At 43.6% G+C, this 18,000-nt stretch overlaps 1 protein-coding gene across 1 annotated transcript in view; it reads right to left on the reverse strand.

The window, feature by feature from the left end:
* NMNAT2 (nicotinamide nucleotide adenylyltransferase 2) overlaps positions 1-18,000 on the reverse strand; it is a 140,864-nt gene that overhangs the window by 100,456 nt on the left and 22,408 nt on the right. The window lies entirely within an intron of this gene.

Consider the following 18,000-nt stretch of genomic DNA (forward strand, 5'->3'; position numbering starts at 1 on the left):
ACGTTGGAAGGATCACAGGTGTACCTGTATTTGACCCGTATTTGATTCTGGCTCCGTCACTCAGGTATGTGACCTCAGGAAAGACTATTTCATTTCTCTGAACCTTAGCTTTATTATTTACATAAAAGGGGATCATATCTCCCTCCCAGGGCCGTTGTGAGGAACAAATGAGATGTGTAAAGCATCAAGCACAGTTTGGGGCACCCAATAGACACTCAACATTTTGTTATACACTCTCATCCCTCTGCCCTCAGTTTAAACACATTTTCCCTCAGGAAGCTGTACTTGACCCTGGCAGATCAATTTCAACACGGTCAGTGGAGTAAGTTGAAGTCTAAACAGTAGGGCCCCGATTGGAAGAGGTCAGTGAGTTTATTATGAGGTCTCTCCTCCATATACATACACACATGTGCGTGTACACACACACAGACACACACACACACACACACACACACACACACACAATGCCTCCACTCAGCATGAGATCATTTGGACAAATACAAACCATCTCAGTAGCTTGAGAAATAGAGGGAAAGAGACGATGACAAAAGAGGGATTGTAACCCCTTATTCCAGCACCAGTACTCTGTACGATCTTTGCAATTTTGAATAGCAAGACTTTAAGAATGGGGTGGCTTGAGAGGATTGGGTAACATGACATTCAGAACGTGGCTTCCATAAGAGCAGTCTGGCTCCTGCTTATTAACAGTCTGGTAATGCACAAGGCCTGTCATTTGTTCTTTCTCTAATGAATGGATAGGCTGTTTAATTTCCTGATGGGCAACCTAGTAATTTTAGTCTCCCCACTCCAAGCCTTTGTCTGGCTTGTTCCATATGCATAAAAACAACCTTCTTCCTCCCTCTATCATGTGCTGTCTTTTTTTCTATTAAAGCACAGCTCAAAGGCCATTTCCTGTAAGCAGTCTTCCCAATTAGGGCAGGATAAGCACTGAATGCATGGCCAGACTGATAACCACACTCAGTCACTAATCCTGCAATCATTTATTGAGCATGTACTATGCGCAAGACATTGTGCTATGTATTAGGAAAACAAAAGTGGATATGACAAAGTCTGTGTCTACAGAAAGTTCATAATGTGTTGAGCAAAATGGGCATGTAAACATATATTTACAAATGACATGGTATTTCAATGATTGCGTTAAAGCAATTTTCACCACTGGAGCTCACAGGGTAGGATCTGGAAGAATAGCAGACACTGAAGTTTCATCTTTCTTCAGGTACCCCATGGGAAACTTCTCCATTTGTATACAATCATTAGAAGAGAGGATTGAAAAACAACACATTTCTTCATTATTGTGCATTAAAGAATACTTTGGAGAAGGAAATCAGAGGAGAAGAAATGAAATGGAACAGATTTTTGAATGGTTTTTCTAAATAGAAAAATAAAAATCACAGGAAAGTATTAAAATCAATTCACAGTTTAATTTTGTTATATATGAGTAGAAGCTGCAGGGAGAAATTCAGGCAAGGGGAGAATGATTTCTATCTCCCAAGTTCCCCAGAAGGGGGAACTGACAAGGGTTCCCATCTAGCCCATGCCCCATGGATGGGATCCTCAACCTTCTCTGGACCATTTGCTCATTTTTCTTTTTTTGGAGATGGAGTCATGCTCTGTCGCCCTGGGCAGAGTGCAGTGGCATCATCCTAGCTCACAGCAACCTCAGACTCCTAGGCTCAAGTAATCCTCCTGCCTCAGCCTCCCGAGTAGCTGGGACTACAGGCACGCACCACCACACCAGCTAATTTTTCTATTTTTATCTATTTTTAATAGAGACAAGGTCTCACTCTTGCTCAGGCTGGTCTCAAACTACTGAGCTCAAGCTGTCCTCCCGCCTCGGCCTCCCAGAGTGCTAGGATTACAGGCGTGAGCCATGGTGCCCAGACTGTTCGCTCATATTTAAAATGAAGAGATTGAACCAGCATGTCCTGAAGATTCCTTATAGTTCTGACAGCCTATGAATCAGAGTGGGCAGAATATTCATGTGTTTATTTATAGCTGGTAGAAAGGAAGAAAATATGAGTAGCAGAACAGGTGGGGTTGTCTTGACATTAATTTGATCACGGAGAAGGACCCTTTTCATTGCTTTTCTCAATAGTGGGGGCAGAACCACAGAAGGGCAGCACAGAACCCTGCGGCAACTGAGAGGAAGCCGAGGGAGGACTAGCAATTGGGGAGGACAGCAATCACGTCCAGCAGCATCGTTTTTCTAGATTAGGAAAATGTACAGCCAACAGTTTGTGGTAACCGGGCCCCAACGTGGTAGAGGAGATGTGGGGATCAAGAATGGGTTTTAAAAATAAGGGACAATGACAGGTGGCCCTCAGCCCCCAGTAGATGTCTGGGACAAGTTGCCATATAAACCCCAGGTATGTGGCTCCCTGGGGGACACTTGTCACGATGTTTCTGTAGCAAAGGCTGGATAAGGCAGGATGCCAACGTCACTCTGCAGGCCCAGACTGCAGATAAACCGCTTCTGACTCATATCTCCAACCGAAATAACACCTTGAGCCAGCCAACTTCCTTTCCTTCTCCACCAAGAATGTTTCATGCCCTTATTTCTGCAGATCATATATATCAGAGTCCTATTCTCTCTGATACACCACTACAGCCTGGGTCCAACTACAACAGCGATTACTGCCTCCTTTGAAAGAAACCCAAGAAATGGCTCCAAATCTACCAACTACACTCTTGGCAGAGATGATCATTGTATGACCCAGCCTGTCTTTCTGGCCTCATTCATTCATTCTTCCACTCATGCACTGATTTATTCATTCATTTATTCAACATTGGGCTTTAATAAGCTATAGGCCTTGGCCAAGTCACTTAACCTCTGTGCCTCAATTTTTTTCACCTGTAAAAAGGGACAATAATAGTATCTACCGCATAAGGTTGTTTTTAGAATTAAGTGAGGTATTGATGTGAAGAGCACATTGACTGGCACACGTTAAGCACTATAGAAGCATTAGATATTATCATAGTCATCATTATTATTATTTATTAATATTAGTACTATGTAGTAGGCTAAGCACTCTGCTAGCCACTGGGGATTCCAAAATGATTAAGACTCAGTCCCTGCCTTAGAAGAGCACAGAACTGTCAAAACTAGTAGCTTTATAAAAAGTATGAGCATTGTTGATATTGTAGGAAATGCATTTGAGACATGGTAAGGAGGTAGAATTGAGCAGATACTAACAGAATGGGTGTGTGGGAGTGACAGGGGAGGAGTCTGGTGTGGGTGCAGGGATAGATGGTCGTGCCACTGATACGCTGGGTGTGAGCTCACTGAGAAACAGTTAAGAGGCAGGTGAATAAACAGATCTTACGCTTAGATGAGAGATCTGGAACAGAGATGTCACTTTGGGAGTCCCAGAAATTTAAACCATTGCAGGAGGGAATGAGAACCAGCAATGGGAATGAACACCTCTATGCCTTTTTTATGTGCTAATATTACCCAAAATAGCCTACCTCCTCCTGTCAACCCGCAAACCCTGGTCATTCCCCAACATCTTCTCAGGCATCTGCTCCTCTAGGCGTCTTTGCCTGAGCACCAAACCCAATAGAGTCAACCACTCTTTATGCCTCAAGTGTGCACTTACACATGCTCACTCGGTTGCTCACGCTACCGAGTGAGCAGTGATCCGTTTGCAAATTTCTGTTCCTCACTTAGACATGTCCACCCTGAGAAATGGAAATTGATTTCTACCCGTCTTCAGATTTCCACATCCTGGCACAAAGCCTAGATCATATCCATGCTTTTCTCAGCTTAATAAATAAATAAGCATAAATAGGACACAGTTCCTTAAAGAATGTATAATTTTAGGACAAGCATAACTATATGAAATCTTAAATTATAGGAGCTCAATGCAAGGTAGGAGATGTCTCAGAAAGGCACAGCGATAACTCCTACCTGAGCAGTTGAGGGCGATGAACTTCCAATGTGGACCACATAACTCTTTCATTAAAAGGTTCTGGGTACAACTCACCACATATAATTTACTTACTTATAAATTATGTATGTGTCTTATTTTATTATTGTGCTGTGTACATTTAAAATATATGGGAAAATAAAAATTAAAAGAGAATGCTATTAAAATATAAGTAGAAGTGCCAATATTTTCTTCCTATGCCCCATGGCACACTTTGGAGACCAGTGATCTAGAGCAGAGCCATCCAGAAGGGGGTCCCCCCCACCAGGCATAACCCATGTTGTTGCTAGTCTGTGACAAGATAGGCACAAAAATGGAGAGTAAGCCTCTGGAAACTTCCATAGTGATAGGACTCGGTCAATGTACGTCTGCTGAATATAATAATTAAAAAACATTGTCTTGTGTTTTGTATTTCTTTGTTTCTTATTTCATTTTTCTAACTTATTTCTTTACTTACTATATAAATTTAGTAATTTATATTTATTATATAAAAGCCTTGATACCACCATGGATTGGAAACTAAAACCAAAACAAAATAAAATAAAAACCTGGCCTTTCACCACAGAGCGCTTGAGAAACTCTAGATCCGACAGTCAGTCTGAGAGCTCTTAGCTGGAAGGACCCTGGAGAGCAAGTCCCTGCAGAGTGGCAGGGTCCCCTGGGGTCAGAACTGGGGGGCAGCATGGCAGCTGCAGTGGGCTAGGGAGGGTTCCCGGAGGCTGCAATAAGGACAGGGATGTCTCTTCTCCTGACTGCTCCCTGCCCCTGGACGGGACTGCCTGCTGTCCTCCAAGGTCCTGAGGCCTCCGTGCACCATGCAGTACATGCTGTTGGTCTGTGTGGAATTGAGGAGTTTGGGAAGAGTCCACGCAGGAAGTCTGCAGGCTGGAAGGAGCTCAGCCCCTTCCAAGGGTGCTCATCCTGTCCCCAGATCAACTGTGTGCATCTGCCTTCCCTCCTCTGTCCCATGATGTGTCACTTGCCATTCCTGATCTGAACTCTAAGTACTTTGCACCTTCCCGCCCTCCCTCTTGACACTTCATAAATATTTGTTGGCAGGGCCAGTGAAAACATTAAAACATCATTCTCTTCTCTCAGACATACTGAGTTGATGCCACTTAATTGGATGCTTTCCTCAGTCGGTTCATAATTCTTTTGTTCTAGCTCAACCACCAAGTGCAGCCGCACGTCAGAGCCGGCAACGCGTGGAGTGAGTCTGTGCAAAATGGGGCCATTTAGCAAGTAGTGTTCCATTTATAACCTCAACGCTCGACACAGGCAGCGAGAGCTCTGCCATTAGAACGCACAGCCACCGGTCCCTGTGCTAACAGCTGACTAATCACGGGCACAGGGAACCGCTCCAGACACCGGCTGTGAGGCCCCTTCTCACGGCAGCCCTGAGCCGGGCGACAAAGCTCCACCCCCCGTTTCCACGACCTCTGTGGAGGTGGAGCCTGCAGTATGTGACAGCTCCCATCTATGGAGCATACACGACAGTCCTAAGTGCTTGAAATGTATGATTTCATTCTAGCCTCCCCAAATCCTTTGAGGAATTTTTAAAATTGTTGTAAAATATTCATAACATAAAACTTAACATTTTAGCCATTTTTAAGCAAACAGTCCAGTGACATTGAGTACATTTGCATTGTTCAGCAACCATCACCATTATCCACCTCCAGGGCTCTTTCATCTTCCCAAGCTGAAACTCTGTGCCCAGGCACCCCCATTCCTTCCTCCCCTCAGTCCCTGGCAGTTCTACTTTCTGTCCCTATGAACTTGTCAACTCTGGGAATGAGGATGGTATTATTATTATTATCCTCTTTACAGAAGAGGAAACTGAGGCACAGACAGTTTAAATAACTTGCCCACGGTAACAGCATTAGCGAACAGAAGAGCTGGGGTAAGAATTCAGGAAGTCTGGCTCCGGAGCCCACCTGGCCAGGTGAAAGAGAATAGAAGTCCCTCTTGGGAGAGGAACAGGTGCCTCATTTCCTTAAAGCTTCATGCACTTAAGTGCACGTATAGTAGGAACATCCATCGGGTGTCGGGCAGGTGTGTGTGTGGGGGGATGGGTACATTCACACCTAATGGGTATGGTGTGCGCTGTCTGGGGGATGGACATGGTTGAAGCTCTGACTCGGGTGGGACAAAGGCAATATATGTAACCTAGACATTTGTACCCCTGTAATATGCTGAAATTAAAAATAAATTAATTAAATTATTTTTTAAAAGGTTCACGTGTCCCAGATACATGGCTGCAGCCTAACCAGCAGCAGGAGAGTGGGAAGGGGCTCCGCAGGTCCAGGACTCAAGGTGGGAGAAAGAGCCTGGGGCGATTCCTGCTGCTTGATTTAGTCCCTTCTAGCGCCTCCCACGGTGCCACCAACGCCCACCACTCGCGCACACCACGTGCACGCAGGCTCATGCACACGCGCGGGCTGGAGTGGCGAGAGATTGAGTTCCGGATCCAGGCAGAGCTGGGTTCCAGGTGCCGTTCTGTGATGTGCTAAACGTCTGCTCTTGGACAATTTGTCTGCCCTTTTCTGAGCTTCCATTTCTTCTTCATTAACGTGGGAAGGATATTATTCAGTATCTATAATATCTTACGGGTAAGCTGAGAGTAAGGGCTCAATGAAATGAATTTGTAAAATCCCCAGGCACAGTGCCTGATGCAGAACAGAAACTCAGCAACTGTGAACTCCAGTGTCCCTTCTCCACGCACCCTTCCCTGAAAGGAAACCGAAAAAACCTGCACGAACACCCTGGAGCCCGGCCAGCCCGGGGCTGCTGTTGATATCACCTGCGCTGGGAGCGGGGAATGGGGAAGGGGAAGAGGCATGGCTGAAGGGAGGAACTGGTTGGGACCCAGTAATGAAACATAATCCCCAGAAACATACGTGCTGCCCCGTGCATCTTAAGTACCGGCAGGAAAATCAGAACAAGGGGATGCTGGTGCCCCCCCAGAAATATCAATGCTGTAAAAAGCCAAACTCCTGACTGTCCATCCCTCAGCCAGCAGGCAGCCTGGACAGCTCCTGCCCAGCCCCAAGCACCTCCCACTGTATCTGGGTGCCTCCCCGAGGGCTGGCACACAGGGGACGTTGCTGAGCCAATGAGTGAGCGAGCAAGGGAATGCGTGTCACCTGATCACGGTGCCCACGTGCCTTTACTCAGGAAAAGCAAACAAACTATTAATACCTGGACAAATATTTCAGGATAAATTCCTTTGTGCCCTCCACAAGAAAAAAAAAAAAGGCCAGGGGGCGGGGAAGAGATTGAGGTTGATGGATGCTTCCAGCCACCGGGAGCATGAAACGAACTTCCTGAAACTGTAAATCCAAGGAGTTTACGGCTGCGAGAAAGAAGCCAATCTGAAACTGAAAAGGCTGCATGCCACCTAATTGCAACTATATGATATTCTGGAAAAGGCAAAACTATGGAGAGAATAAAAAGGTCAGTGGTTGCCAGGCGGTGAGGGAAGGGGGGATGAACAGGCAGAGCACAGAGGATGTTTAGGGCAGCGAAGCTACTCTGTATGATACCATAATGGTGGATACATGTCGTTATGAATTTGTCCACACCCACAGAATGCACAGCACCAAGAGTGAGCCCTAACGTAAACTGTGGACTCTGGGCGATGATGACGTGTCACTGTAGGTTCATCAGCTGTCACCAGCTGTCCCACTGGTGGAGGGTGTTGATAATGAGGGAGGCTGTGCATTGGCAGGGCAGTGAGTATGTGGGAATCTCTGTACCTTCCTCTCAATTTTGCTGTGAGCCTAAAAGTGCTCTGGAAAATAAAGTCTTTTTTTTAACAAGGAGTTGGAAGGGCCTGGAACTCCAGGGTGTTATGAACCTGCTGGGGCTACTGGTGGCCAGAGGGCAAGGAGAGAGGAAGCCACTGTGCTTCCCAGGTGTCTCCTCTCCTTGCCAAGGACGGGTACTAAAGAAACAAAAGGGAAGCTATGGTGGCTTCTCTGGATAAACACCGGGCAGCTTCAGGAGGACGTTTGAAACAAGTAAGGGTTCCAGAAACAAGGCTGTGCCTCTCAAGGAACTGGGCTGCTGGTCATTTGGCTAGAGAAAAAAATTAGGAGCAAGAGATGTTCATCAATCCAGAAAGACAGAGACACAGAAAAGGGAGAGAGAAGGCAGAACAGTGACGACAGAGAAATGGACTGCACGCTACAGAAAGTGGGGGCAAGGGGGTGTCAAAGGAGGGAACAGCAAAGCCAGGGCTAGAGACGGAGCAAGGGAATGCAGCAAGGTGCCCACACAGAGCTGGGGAGAGTGAGACAAACAAGCCTTAGCTTTCAGCTACAGAAACTGACTATCAGCTGCGTGAGGCACCTGTGTGGAACGGCAGATGGAGGCCCAGGTTCTTCCTGCTCCTCAAAATAAAACACATTCCAATTTTCAGTGAAACTACAGTTTAGAAGCTACTGCAAAATTGCTTGGTCCCTTGTCCTCTTCTTCAGAGATGTTTTGCATCTGCAAACAAAACAGCAAAAATGCCCCCTCTCTTTTATTTAATGGCGAATTTTCAAAGAGATTTTGGCAATCAAAATCTAAAAGTGTGACCCCAGAAAACTGACCAAGCTGAACAACTGGGTTTGAAGGTATGTTACCATAGAGATCAGATACTCTATGACATCAAAGAGAATGTGGCCCTGATGCCATGTGCGCAGCTCAGCCTGGGACTTGGGGCAGGACCCAGTGTCCAAGGTTAAGACCCCAGGCCCTGGAGGTGGGGGAGACGCTCCATGGATTCTCCTTGTGAACCAGAGGGCCCAAGTGTCTTCCCTCTTCTGGGCTCCACATGGGAAGGACCAGCCCCCCCAAGGAGGCCATCACTTCAAAGCCCAGATGTCCCACTCCTGCGGCTGCCAGACCCTAAACAGAACCACCGGGTGCCAGAGTGCCCAGGACAGGGCCAGGTGAGCTGAGCGACTGAGGCACTCAGTCCCAGGTCTGATGAGAGGAGGCCAGGCCAGCCCCTCCAGCCGAGAGTAACTTCTCTATTTACTCCAGCATGTTCTTCAAGTTGTCATCTCCTGGTGGTCTTTGATAGGAAAAGAGAGAGCATCGTTGCCAAATAAAATGTCTGGCTCTCTTTAAAATTCAGTATTCTCTGTGTGAGTCAGACACCTGAGGTCCTGTCTGCAGGGCCTGATTGCAAAGGGTCCCTTAACTTGGGGCTTAATGCACCCCCAGTTCCTTCTCCCTTCTCCTCCCCTCCGAGACCCAGTAAAGAGAGTAACACTAGCAGGGTTGACAGTCCTGGGGCAGCCCCAGGCCTGACAGGGCCCCGTGGGCTCCTTCCGTAATAACTGCTGAAGGAAAAGCTTCAGAGTATGCACTAAATTCCAGAGTCACCAAGGAAAGAACAAGTGTCCAGAACAAACGTCTGCACTTCCTCTAAGGTCTCTGCCTTCTCCTTCATGATGGTTGAAGTTATTATTTATTAAAAGTAAAGAAGGGCTACCTTGTATTGAGCACTCACTTTGCACCATGTTGCTAAATATACCTTGTGCATTATTCCATATAACCCTTACGTTGGCTGTTACTGCCCCCAAATTTTAGGTGAGGAAACTGAAGTCCCGAGAATTTAAATAAATGTTCCCTAGCTCGCACGCCTACGGATGAGAATCTGAACCAGTTCTCTCTAATCCTCCTAATCTATTGCACGATTTAAGAATTTTAACAAAAAGCATTAGCAAGAGAAAAAAGCACAAGCGAGGGTTCAGTGAAAGGAAAGACAGACTCCAGGGCTGTGTTTTCACGCCCCTGGCTCCGGGCACCTCACCTGTGTGATTCCACAGCCGGCCCTCAAGAGCCCGAAAGCCCCCTACCCATCGGAGAAAAGCCTCTCTCTCCCCACTTATGAGGGATCATCTGCTTCAACTAGGCCAGAGTCATAAGCATTCATTCCAGAAGGGGCTGTGATTCACATCTGAGCTTCTGCAAATGGTGTTAGTTTAATTTAAAGGGGAGATGAAAGCAAAATAAATGCTCAAATGCTGACCGATTTCTCCAGACTTTAATTTGCATGCATTTTGCTTTCAGAGCATTTGATTTGTTTTTATTTTCAAACTATGTTGCACCACAGGCAAGGAAAATAGATTTACTTAATCTGGATCCTGTGACTTCATTGTTTATTGATGTCAATACTGGGTAGGTGAGGAGTGCTGAGACAGGAGCCTCAGATGGCTTTCCCCCTTCCCTCTAGGAAGCAGGGATGGGAACCAGCAAGCCCAGGACGTTCAGAGGCTCGGACACTTCAGGGCTGACGGGCTCCCCCGCAGTCAGGCTGACCTTGGCACAGATGCAATCGGGAGACCTCAGTCCCCTCCCTAGGGATAGGACGTGTGCTGCTGCTCCCAGTGTGTGTCCAAATTCACTCTGCATTTAGCTGAGTGCTGACGCGCATCGATCCATACTGTTTCAAAAGAGGGAAGCACTCCAGCCTGGGTGTGCACAGAGGCAGAGAATCAGGCCTTGGGGCTGGGGCAGGAAGGCCACGCGGGACAATCGCCACAGCTTCCTAACTCACGTCCCCACCCTTCATCAGCTTTGTCTGTCACTTGTCCTCCACAGAGATGCCATCCTAAGATAATCATCTTATATCGCCTCCCTATTCAAAATCTTTCACTGCTAGCTACCGAAACAAATAAATAAACAATAACAACCCATGTTCAGTGCTTCTGTTTATTTATCCAATCATTTGACAGATATTTATCAGGCACCTGCTCTGTGCCAGCCTCCCCAGCCATGCCTTCTACTCCACCCCCTCCTCTCCACCCCCCCTACTCCCACTTACACTTCATCACTTTCTATTCCCTGATCCCGACCTGCCTTTTCCTCCTTGATGCCTTTACCAGGCTGTTCCCTGGGGCAAATTCCCCTCTTCCACATCCATATATCCAAGCCCTACCCAGCCTCAAAGACACCTGGAGTGTTAAAAGCTCTAATAAAAAAGCAAGCAACGTGGGAGACTAGATAGGTAATTTCATCAGAAAGTTGAAAACTATAAGAAAGAATCGAATGAAAATACTAGAAACCAAAACACAAGAACAGAGATAAACAATGTCATCAGTGAGTTCACCTGTGGACATATCAGTAAATCAGTGAACCTGAAAACAGGTCAATAGAAATTACCAAAATTAAAATACAAAGAGAAAGAAGAATAAGAAAACAGACAAAAGAATCCAAGAGGTGTGAGGTAATATTAAACAGACAGTATTAAATATACGTGTATTTGGAATGCAAAAAGGAGAAAAAAAGAGAAAACTGGCAAAAGAAATATTTGAAGAAATAAAGACCAAACATTTCCAAAATTAGTGAGAGATACCAAACCACAACAGATCCAAGAAGCTCAAAGAGGAAATTCTTGACAGTAACCAGAGAAAAAGACACATTACCTCACAGGAACAATGATAAGAATTACCACAGACTTACTGTCAGAAACTATTTAAGCAAGAAGACAATGAAGTGCTATTTTCAAACTGCTGAAAGAAAAAATATAAATATTAACCCATAATTCTATACCCAACTGAAATGGCTTTCAAAAGTGAGGGAGAAATAAAGACTTTCTCAGATGAACAAAAACTTAGGGAATTTAATACCAGTGTAAGAAGTAGTAAAGGAAGTTCTTTAGGCAAAAGAAATACAATATATGTCAGAAGCTTGAATCTACAAAAAGAAATGAAGAAGGAAAAATGAAATATTTTTTCTTATTTTTAATTGTTCTAAAAGATATTTGACTGTTTAAAGCAAAAAGAGAAACCATGTATTATATGTTTGTAGCATATGTAAGTGAAATATATAACAACATGGCCCAGGGATGGAAAGAAGGAATTGAGAATACAGTGTTATAAGGTTCTTACATTTCACTTGAAGTGGTATATTATTTTAAGGTAGATGCAAATTACTTTAAAAATATGTATTATAAGCCCTAGGACAATCACTAATATAATTAATAAATCAGAAAAAAAAGATAAAAGTAGAATCACAAAAAATTTCTCAAACTTAGAGAATATAAACAAAGAACAACTGGAACAAATAGACATCATTGAGCAAAGTGGTAAGTTTTAATCCAACTACATCAATAATCATTTTAAATGTGAATGGCCTAAGCACACCAGTTAAAAAACAGATATTAGCAGATTGGATTAAAGGGGGAAAAAAGACCCAATCCTATAGTATTTTCAAGAATCCCACTTTTAATATAAAGACATAGATAGGTTAAAAGTAAAGGGATGGAGAAAGATATACATGCAAATATGAACCAAAAGAAAGCTGGAGTAGCTCTATTAATTTCAGACAAAGTAGACTCCACACCAAAGAATATTATCAGAGATAAAGAGAGATTATAATGATAAGGGGGTTTGGTCAACATGGAGGAAGAACAATCTTAAATGTGTATGCACCTAACAACAGAGCTTCAAAAACAAAGATCTTCCCTTAATTGGTAACAGTCAGTCACCTGCACTCCAGGGTTTAATCAGACTTTATAGCTTTGAACTCTCTCAAATAGTAACAAAGATATATTCACAGTTATATATTCAGATTAATTCAAGGGATTCCTTGAAAGATAAACAGTCTACCCATTTCTATAGTTACTTTAAATTTCATTTTCTTGCCAGGCGTGGTGGCTCATGCTTCTAATACTACCACTTTGATAGGCTGAGGCAGGGGCGTAGCTTGAGGCCAGGAGTTCGAGACCAGCCTGGGCAACATAATGAGACCCTGTCCCTACAAAAAAAAAAGAAAAATTAGCCAAGGGTAGTGGCCTATGCCTGTAGTCCTAGCTACTCAGGAGGCTGAGATGGAAGAATCACTTGAGCCCAGGAGTTCAAGGTTACAGTGAGCTGTGATCAGGGCACTGCACTCTAGACTGGGTGACAGAGAGAGACCCTATCTCTATAAATAAATAAATAAATTTTATTTTCTAATTCAACCAAACCATTAGAAAGCTGTGTACTTCAACTGTGCTATTTTAGTCCTTCGTGGAACTGATTTTTTAATTGCAATTGTGTCTACAGGCAACTTGAACTGATAGAAGTTATAAGAAACAATGTATACAACTCCTCATTGAGTTTAAGGGTTATTATTAACCCTTTGCCAATAGGGTTATTATTGACAAAGCTGTCCCTTAGATCACAGTGTTCTCTTCACAAGGGCCCATGAGAGAGATTTTGCTCAGATGTCAGACCTAGGAAAATTTCTATTTCTCTGGTCATAATTCTCTATCTCCTTTGGCAGCTGGGAAGCTCAGAGGAAAGTTTTTAGTCAATGGAAATTTATGGAACTTTTTTATACTGATAAGTTAGTATGAAAAATAAATTTATTTTACTTTCCTGTCCTTATTTTCCTTCATCCCAATTTTCCCATCTGTTTATTTTTATTCTGCTATGCCTTTACTGTATTTTTTCTTTTAGAATCAATTTTATTGAGGTATAATTTGCATATAATAAAACAAATCCATCTTAAGTGTACAGTTCAATAAGTTTTGACAAATATCACCATATCATTTTTGTTAGCCACCTAAAGGCAGTTCTGAAATAAAAGAAAGTACAAATTCCACAAGGCAGTCTGCACTAAGCATTGTCATAGAGATACAAACAAATGACCGTGGGACTATGAGAGAGGATGCACAACTCTGGACAGGTAACAGGAGTGGACGAGGTGGAGAACTTGGAAAATAACTCTCATTATAAAAAGCAGATCTCTTCTTAAATTTTAAAAGGGAACATTCAACAGATCAAAGTGGCAGGAAAGGTCATTTGGAAAAAGGAAATAGCTTAAATGAAAGCATGAAGCAAGAGATAGGCACTTTCAGTTTGGCTGGATTAGAAGGTGAGCGGGAGAACGGCATAGAGAAATGAGCCTCTTGTCATATTGCAGGAGGTTCTCGAAGCCGAACAGTGTCTTCTCACAGGGCTGTGCAGGCAATAGGGAGCCAGCGAAGGCTCTCAGCTCAGAAGAGACAAAATGAGATTTGTGTTTTAGAAAGACCACTCTGGAGGCGGCGGGAGGAGTGGAGGAGATGTTGAGGCTGGAGGTGGGGAAGACAGAGGGGGGAGGCTCCTTTAGTGGTCCAGGGGCGGCAGAATGAGGACCTGGACCAACCACTGTGAGCATGTGGGAGAAATTAAATGGGGTGCCCTGTGGCAGGAGATGCCCAGGAAGAGTCAAATGATGGTCGTGAGGATGCATGACAGAGACAGTGATTACATATGTGGCCAGGACAATGGGCATTCCCATGATTCCTGTTCTGGACAGAAGATTGACAAGCCCTGGATCTTCCCCCCCAAGCTCTGCAAGCAGAGAAAGCACAAGTTACCAACCAAAAACCAACCCCTACTTTCCCAGGGAGGGAATAACCCAATTTGGGCCAGTCATGGTGGTCAGCTCCTTTCCAGCTAAGCAGAGCCAACAGCATATATAATAATAATAATAATAATAATGGTAATAATAATAATGGTAATAACAACAACAATAGCTACTATTTTACCTCCATAAAAAAGAAAGTGGTAATAACTGACACTTAAAATAACAGTTACTCGGGTGAGCACTGTTCTGAGCACTTCACATATTTTATCCTGAATCCTTAGGGGGCCAGGAACTATTATATACCCATTAAGAGATGAGAGAATTGAAGACTCTTGCCCCAGATGGCATAGCTGGCAAACAGCAGAACCAGACCCAAATGAGGCATCTCGTTCCGGAGTCCATGCTCTGCCATGATGCTCTCATGCTGATGATCCTGGTCCTGTAATAATTGCCCAACTCACATCTTTACCGAGGGGGTGAGTGTCTCTCACTACTTTGAGGCAGAAAGCAGTGATATTCCCGGCCGAGAGAATAACAAAAGTGCGAGAGAAGGCACCAAAGATTCATGGCTGTGGTGTGTTTGGTGCCCTGCCAGCCACCAGGCACGACTGGGCAGACCGCGGGGCAGAATGTTGCATATATAGTATGACTAAGACCATTACAAAATATGCAACAAAAACATGGTGAAAATGAACACCCACAGGTGGACATGTGCATGTGTGTGCTTGCGAGTCTGGACGATGGCTGAGGTTGGCTGAAGCAATGGCCTAAAACCCACAGACATCAGAAATTCCTAGAAAAACATTCACCAGCTACCTAACAATCTAAAAATACACCTACGGAAGACAATCTTGGAAGACGGTGGGCACAAGTCTAGTGGAGATTAAAACAATACTAAAGTGGATTACCAGTCTATAGACACGCTGAACTTTCATATATTCTGTGATGACAGGGATGTGGCCTGGCACCGTCACGAAACTGAAGCCATGTGATATAAACTAACGGAAAGAGCCTGGATTTTTTTCAGAAAAGCCTCCATGGTTAAACTGCCCTCCCTCCCTCACCTCCTGCAGGAGATCTGGCCACCCATACATTCAGACAGCAGATGGGAGCTACCCGAATGTGTGTACATAGTTGGAATCAACAAACGTTCAAGTCTGCATATGGTATCATCTGAAATTTGTACCAACTCTCTAAGATATTGGAAGGAGTCCTGATTCTGTGAGGCTGTTGGACTCTTATTTGTTCATTCATTTCTCAGGCGCTGTGCCAGGGACTGGGGTAGTGAACAAGACACAGCGGCCGCCCTCAGGACACCTCGTGTCTGGTGACAGAGCCGGGCGAGTAAATCGGTGTCCATGAGGTCAGTTGATGAGGGCCCCAGGGGACAAGTCCTGGGTGCTGAGAGCACAGGAGGGCACTGAGCCGTAATGTTGGGGAGACATAAAAACTGAGACCCGATACCCCTCAGAAGGATTATGCTAGGGGCTTGAAATTTTGTGTGTGTGTGTGTGTGTGTGTGTGTTTTATCTAACTCTCCTATAGCGTTTTGTTACCTGAAGGACTATAATGTTAAGCAAAAATTATACCCATTTAGAGAAAGAAGATCAAGGCCGTGAGCAAAGGAATCACAAGACGAGCCACTGTCGAGGGGAGAGAAGGGACCGTGTAGGTCCAAATACAAGGTGAGGCTCCCCCCAACTAAAAAAAGTCCCTCAGGAAAGAGAGGGTTATCTTATGTATAAATCCTTACAAAGACTCTCGTATTTTTTAGGTGCTCTTTCAATTACTTTATTTTGAATGGTGTGGTGTCCCATTGGGGGAAGTTATTTTTACCTAAGAAAGCCTCTATCTATGCCAGAAGATGCAAAACCTTTAAAAAAAAAAAAAAGAAAGAAAAAAAGAAAGCCTCTATCTATGCTAAGTTTGGGTGCTTATAGAAAACATCTGATGAAATTGGTCAAAAGCAAAAGCAAAGCAATTTAACACAAGTGTAATAATTATTCTTAGCAATATACCCTCACGATAGGAAGGGTTGGGCATTGTGTATGAACTTTTGAAAGATCACTTTTAAAAAGCAAATTAATGAGTTTGAATATTATTTTTTCATAAGTGAGGTAATACTACCTTTCTGTAATTTATTTTGCCTTTTCCACTTGGCATTATCGTGTCAACATTTTGCACAAACAACAAATTCTTTAACAATCACAAAAGGCAATATAGTATGTAGTTATGTTGTGGTGATCATAAAGAGTAGTTAAAAGATACTGCAAGTTAAAATGAAAAATCAAAACTGCTCTTATGTTATGCAAATGGACACTTGTAGTTAGGACAAAATTTTATTATACACAGATGCAAGAAGTACTTTATATCAAACAAATAAATGTGAAGATATTATGCTCTGGAAAACTATTCAAAAATGTTTTGATGATTTAAAACTTCAGTTTAGTGATGACAGAAACATTGAGGATGTCTGTGATGAGTTTGAATAAAATTGTTTAATGAAATGTGCATGAAGAAAGGCAATATTTATAAATTAATATATTATTTGATAGAGTGTATAATTTTAAATCTGCATGAGTAGTTATATTCATGAATTAAATGTTATTTAAAATGTCATCTATAGCTCTAAAAGTTTATATATCTATGACGGAAAATCCCTATCTATGTTTTATATCTTATTGAGAAAATACAGAATGCTCTTGATTTGGAATATGTAATTAATTCATTTAGGTTTTCTTGCCCAATCCCTGTGGACAAATCCAGTAAAAAAAAAAAAAAAAAAAAAATTGGAGAATTAAAAAAATTACAGAGTCAAAAAAAATTACAGAGTCATTTAACGTTGGAATAAACAACCCTCGCACCCACACACCTCTTTAAGGATCCAGATCCTTAAAAATCCACAGTAGTTTACAATTTGCCTACAAAGTCTGATACCAACCATCACATTCAAATGCCTACACATTTGTCAACTAACCTACCACATTTCCGCACCTCTCTCTTTCTTAACTTTGCACATTCAATGTTGAGACCAATCAAACCAGTCAGCATGTCAGCGCTGGCCCCACCTGCCTGGCTTCTGCACACCCATGGCTTTCCCCACCCCTTCTACCAAATTTCTGCGTTTTCCCCATCTCCAAGACCTAGCTGAAATACCACTCCATCGTTGTTTCATGTCTCAAAGACAAGCAAACCTCTTTTTTTTGAGACAGAGTCTAGCTCTGTGGCCCGGGCTAGAGTGCCGTGGCATCAGCCTAGCTCACAGCAACCTCAAACTCCCGGGCTCAAGGGATCTTTCTGTCTCAGCCTCCCGAGTAGCTGGGACTATAGGCATGTGCCACCATGCCTGGCTACTTTTCTTCTATATATATCTTTAGTTGGCCAGATCATTTCTTTCTATTTTTAGTAGAGACGGGGTCTCGCTCTTGCTCAGGCTGGTCTCGAACTCCTGACCTTGAGCGATCCTCCAGCCTCAGCCTCCCAGAGTGCTAGGATTACAGGTGTGAGCCACCACACTAGACCCTTTATCCGCCTCCTTATTTTGCTGAGCAATGTGGGGGCTCCAGTTCACCTCTTCCTGTCATTCCTGTTGAGCAAAGGACATACCCCCTCGGGATCCATCCTCTTAAGAAGGAAACATGAAAATGAAAAATAATTTTTCTTTTTTAAAAAATCTTTATTTTTTTCTGTCCCATACAAAGACCTGAATTTGAATCCA

This window comes from Lemur catta, chromosome 23 (genome assembly GCF_020740605.2).
Source record: "Lemur catta isolate mLemCat1 chromosome 23, mLemCat1.pri, whole genome shotgun sequence".
In the NCBI taxonomy this organism is placed as follows: domain Eukaryota; kingdom Metazoa; phylum Chordata; class Mammalia; order Primates; family Lemuridae; genus Lemur; species Lemur catta.